Below are 6000 nucleotides of genomic sequence, written 5' to 3'. Positions count from 1 at the left end.
GAATAAATCCTGGTTGCGCCACTGATAGATTATAAATTAATATAGTAACTAAAAGTACCTACATATATCAGATTAGGAAAATCACTATAAAATCCTATTGTTTTATAATATTATACTTAAATGAACATTTTCCTACGACTTTTAAATTTTATCAGTTTTTACATTCGATGATTATGGTGTTTTTAATTAATTAATATTTTTGTTTAACTTGTATGAGGTGTATAATTCACAAATTACTAACGATTAACGAACACATATTTTATAAATACAGGTAGTATGAACTTGTTTTTGCTGTGTTAACAAGCGCAAAAGATAAAATATAACGAAACTTTAATAAGTTTTTTTCTGATTATTGAATCATTGAATTATTGATCTAATAAAATTAAATACCTAATTACGTAATTTTAAAATTAAATGTCTTACTTACTTTTTATAAATTATTAATATGAATAAATGTTGTATTTATCAAATAGGTATATAATTATGTAGCATCTTACTGTAAATTGCGCAATAGGTGCGCGTGTTGTAGTGACAATTAAATTTTTTTCCGGTACCTAAAGCTCAATATAATTAATTATTATACTATCATTATTCATTAATCAATCTACCTATAACTATTATGAGATATAATATTATGTTGGTATTGCAATGGTTTTAATTACTTTTGTGTTGGGTTAATTGTTTGAGTTTACTTCTCTAAAATTGCCTGCAGTGTTCAATGAAATAAAATATACACATTACACACATAAGTAAATGTGTTGGTAACACACACCAATAACTAATAAGTAATATATTATAATAAACTCCTATGCCTTAATTAATATGAACGTAACCGAAATGCGGTAGGCGTAGCCATCAAAATATAAATGTACTGACCTTTTTTTCCTATTTCGAAATGTATTGAGGCATTGAGCACTATATCTATGATATAGATAATATTATTATGTATAGATATAGACAACTAATATCATGATTAGGTTAGGTTAATTATAAAATTAAAATATTTAAAAATACTATACTAAACAAATCTGTGCAGTACTATATTTACATTTTGCACATATAATCGAATATTCCATAACCATATAATAAGTACCTAGCAGGTATATATAAATACAATATAGGTATATAATAACGTAAAATCGTTCCTAATAAATATTTTAACATGTTTATAATCACGAAAACCGAGGCGTCGCATAGAAGTAACCTTCGCATAATCGCATAGTTTTCCGCCGCATGGTATATAATTTGTGGGCATGTACATTGTACGTACATAATATATTATATAATATTATAATATTATAGAATTATGAATTTAAAAAAATGAAACTTTTTTTTTCATATTCATATTATCATTATATTATGGAATCTGATGCAGCTATCAAGGTTTGACGTTCGCGGAGAAGTATCTAATAATATATATTTGTTTTTTACTTTTGCTCAGCAGATTTTCATATTACTCCGAAGTCGTTTGCTCGCATTTTCGATTGCTATATATATATACAGGGTCGTGAGAGAGAGGGTTTGCGCAGCCGCCACAGCACATCAAATAATTGTCCATCCTCACTAACTTACACCGGACAATAATAATATTATAATCATATTATGACAATAATATTATTAGAGTACGTGGTTAGGCGGTGGTCACCCGCTCACCCCATACCGGTGCAGTGGCGAGGAATCCGACGCAGCGAGACCGCCGCGCACTTATCGCGTTTGGCCCTCGGGGCTATAACATGGGTCCGCCGCCGCCGTCTCTGACGGTTAGTCTTGACCCCTCTCACCCCTCCCCCCGTCCACCCCACCACCAACGGCGATCGACGACCATCCACCGCCACTGCGTCGCGGCCGCGTAGGAGTGTCTGAATGTGTGCGCGAGCGAGCGAGACGGTTGCGTCGGTTAACCGCAGGCGCCCGACGGAGACGGCCGACTGTACCGCGTCCGTCGGAGCAGCGGCGGCCATCGCACGCACACGCACACACGCGCGCGCGATCGTACGATCACCGTGGCCGAGTCCAAGACAACGGGCGAAGGAGGCGGCGGCGGCGGCGTCGGCTGCTGTTGCTCAGGTGCGCGGTGGTGGGGGTGGCGGTGCGAGCGGGGCAGAGAGCGCGCCGTACTCACACGCACGCACACGTACTACACACACGTATAATAATCGTACACGCAAACGCACACAATGCAACCATAGACGTTGCTGGCTAACTCACGTGTGTATGTGTGTGAGTGTGCGTATAGGTGTGTGTGTGCGTGTGTACGTATGCGCGCGCGCGATTCCTAAATAAGAAATCCGACCAGTGCCATACGGACGTAGAATGCACCACACGTATTCGGCCGCCGCTGCCTGTTGCTCCGTGGTTACCGTGTAAACATAATAATAAAAGCCGATATTCTTTGTCGTCGTCGTAAATAGGCGAAGAGTACGCGCACGTACATAACGATATTCTATTCTATATATGTATATAAATGTGATATTATTAATATTATACACGTAAACACAATATATAATATGTTATAAACCGTTTTTCGTTAGCATTGTATTGATTTTACGTTTTCGCGGAGATAAATTGTTAAAATAAAATTTCTGTCGTTTTCCGAGTGCATGTGTGTGTGCGATTTTCGTCTGCGTGCCGATCCGATTTGCCCAAAATATAAAAACGGATTATACACGTCCGAGACCCGAGGTAAGAAACAACTGCAATAATGAAATTAACTGCTATATATTACACCACAACGACTGCAGCCACTATTATAACTACTGCAAATCGCCTCCAACTAAACTACAACTTTAACATTATATACCAACAACTATTAGCACATGCACAACAAAAAACAACAACGATCGGTTTTATGCGTATTTTAATATTATATAGACACTAAACCGTACAGAATGACAATATACCATACCGATGGTAATTCAATAATGCGACTGACTAGTTGTACCATTATAATATTGGTGACTGTGCACGCCACCGTCCACTATATACAAAACAAGCCGCGATACTAGTTACTGTGCGGCACGCGCGCGTGTATCGCCGCCGTCGTTACGAGTTATTAATTGAAAACGACGGCTAGGACTGGGCCGGCGGTGGCCCCCCAACAAATCCGAAACCTGTACTCTGCAGTAGTTGTTTCCGACGGAACCTGCCGGGCGCGGAGACCGGCCCTGCGCGGCGTCTACCGATAACGCGGCGCGTGCTCACATATATCATAATATCGTCGTCGTACACGAAAAACTGGTTCTACACTTCTACCGTGGACACCGTGTGCGCAGTGGCATTTGTGCCGCCGCCGCCGCGAAGGGGTTTCGGGTGGCGGCGCGTGGCGAAAAAACCCGGACCGGAACCGGAACCTAACCTGCAAGTTCGGCCGGCAGGCAGCCTTCGGATGGTCTACGACGGCTGGTGGGGGCGCGCGATCTCTGGATCGACGAGGAGAGGGCCGTTCTGAGGATTTCGTTTTTATCTGTTTACTTTTCGTATTCGGTCCAATCCGTTGCATAACCTGTTGTTCACGTCGTACGTACACTACTCGTTTTCGAGATCTTTTGGACGCCCCCACCTGCTTGTCATCGCCACCGACCACCGTCCAAACCTAACCACGTATCGATGTACGTGGATGGTCCCGGTGTCGCGTAACTGTACCAATAATAATATTAAATTATTATTTACTTTTTTCGAAGACACGAACCCGTTTGTCCGGAACGTGTCGGCGCGCGCTTTTGTCCATTGTTGTTTGTTGGCTCCACTGGTGCTGGGCCGAGACACTTCCGACACCGGCGGTGATGACCTTGAGCCCCGTCTCCCGCCGCTGCCGCTGCCGGTCCGGTCTGTGCGGCAGACACAAATACACAATGCGCCGACCGCACAATAGCCACAGACGAGTGTATTTTCCGAATGGGTTGTTTGTCGCATAGACCTGCTGCAGACTACGCCACTACGGTAAATTCGATTCGCAATGAGTCACTGAATCGCGAAAGCAAGTGATCTCTGCCTGACCGGTCGAGCCACGCGGTGTTGTAGTCTTGTCGTCCGCGGACGATAGCGATAGGTCATGAGTGTTACATTATTTTGGTTGTTATCAACAGATGCGTTTATAACTCGATACGTAAAGTCCCAATTATATAACTTTGATTTAGTCGGCCGGTACTCGACAAACGTACCTGCATTATTGATATATTATATATATAATTTATAGATTATCCACTAATAGTTGGCATAAGCGTAACACAACAATTATACTATGACGTATAATTGAAACCGCGCATCGTGACAATTATAATTATAATCGCTAGTCGATAAGTATTATGCACTGATTGCACTTGTGGTACATACCTACCGTTTTCGTATTCTATACCTATTATATCTAATTCCAATTCAAAACAGAACGTTGTTATTAATATGATATCGTTGTCAGCGTTTACATTGGACGTTTACCCGTGACGGACTTGTGCAGTGTACCTGTTGCAGTGTGTGCAGTGTACCTGCACAAGCAAAAATTTCGTCACGTATATGCGTTCGAGTTCGTTTGGTATCGGGTTGTTTGTACATAATATTTTAACTATGGATATTCTGAAGGGATTTCGAGCATTTATTGGAGAAATCTATAATAACAGAAAATATATGTACATACGACCTGAAAGGACGCTACCCATACATGTTCCGTTGTCTCAGCCTTACACACGTATATATACGACATACCAAATGTTCGTACACTGGTTTCAATAGTGTGTTGTTAGTTTTGATATTAGAGTGATTTTACCTATTATCAAACTTTTAGATAAGTACATTGTCTGTGCTTTAGCTCCATGCTTTTATTCGATATATTAATATACAAGACGTAAGATATGAGCATTTTTAACAAACCCATAACTTACTTAAAAAGGAAAATATCAAAAAATCACCGACGCTAAGTACAAATCTTACCGAAAGGTTTGGTAATTGGTAAATTCACTCTAATATCAAAACTAACAGCACACTATTGAAACTATATGAACGAACATTTGCTGTCGTATGTTTATAATACGGAGATAACTGCTGCAAACGCATGGATGGCATCCTCTTAAAAGTATTTATTTCATTATTACTACATGTGACATGTCACAATTGTTACTCATTACTTATAACTTAGGTACTAGGTAAGTCGTTGGTGGTATAAAGAATTGACAGAGTTCCGACAACACTGTATAGAATTTTGCTTATTGTTGTAGCTATTATAAAGGGATGTATTTTGAAGAATTCCTCCCCCCTTACTACTTGACCATTATTGTGTAGGAAACCTTATTATATATGAAGGTACCTGTACCTACACTCCGACAGTCTACAACACGAGCGTCGAGCGTTTTATACTTTTATTTTCTTTTTGTGCTGCTAATGAAACGTTTGTGATCAAATCGATCGTAATAATGCGAGTTCATTCCTATATGTTAAAATACGTTTTAACCATTGGTACACGAAACAGTATTCTTCATTTACTTTCTCTTACCTGTAGTAATCGTCAACAATTTTCGAATGGGGTGTAATTCGGACGAAGGTCGTTGTTTTACTGTTGCCGTGTGTGTTAATATTATCAGGTATATTATTCAGGATCTAGTTGAAAAATCCGTCAATTTTTCGACAGTCATCCGTTGTTAAGTGTACACGCATACCTACGACTAAAGTAGTTTCACTCCAAATCGAGTGTCATAATAACTGTAATATTGTAAAGTGAAAAATACTATTACTAGATTATAACTTTATAAGGTAAGTCCAAACAAGGTAAACTTGGTGTCTCGGATTTAATATCATAAAGAAGAAAATATTATTTTATTTGTGAGTATACGCGAATCTATACACTCACTGCCTTTTGGTAGGGAATTACAACTTTTCACAGATTAAAAAAATATATATTTCAATACATATTTTTAAATATGGAATTATAAATATTTAAGTTAAATAATATATCCCTATAATGACTGCCCGTGATTTACATGATTATCATAATATTATAAATTATAGTTCAAA

The 6000-nt window shown here is 39.1% G+C and overlaps 1 protein-coding gene across 7 annotated transcripts in view; it reads left to right on the top strand.

The window, feature by feature from the left end:
- The first annotated feature begins 2242 nt into the window (after positions 1 to 2242).
- The window catches only part of LOC100164591 (protein grainyhead), a 104969-nt gene continuing 101211 nt past the window's right edge, over positions 2243 to 6000 (top strand). For 3 of the 7 annotated variants that reach the window (XM_029487919.1, XM_029487918.1, XM_029487920.1), the window contains exon 1: positions 2247 to 2682. The gene's annotated coding sequence lies outside the window, so the exon portion shown is untranslated. Of the gene's footprint in view, positions 2683 to 6000 lie in introns of all 7 variants that reach the window. The other 4 variants (XM_029487916.1, XM_029487917.1, XR_003839114.1 and 1 more) reach the window with 4 other exon arrangements.

The sequence above is a fragment of the Acyrthosiphon pisum genome, chromosome A1 (assembly GCF_005508785.2).
Source record: "Acyrthosiphon pisum isolate AL4f chromosome A1, pea_aphid_22Mar2018_4r6ur, whole genome shotgun sequence".
Lineage (NCBI taxonomy): Eukaryota > Metazoa > Arthropoda > Insecta > Hemiptera > Aphididae > Acyrthosiphon > Acyrthosiphon pisum.
This window is presented reverse-complemented; position numbering and strand designations above follow the sequence as displayed.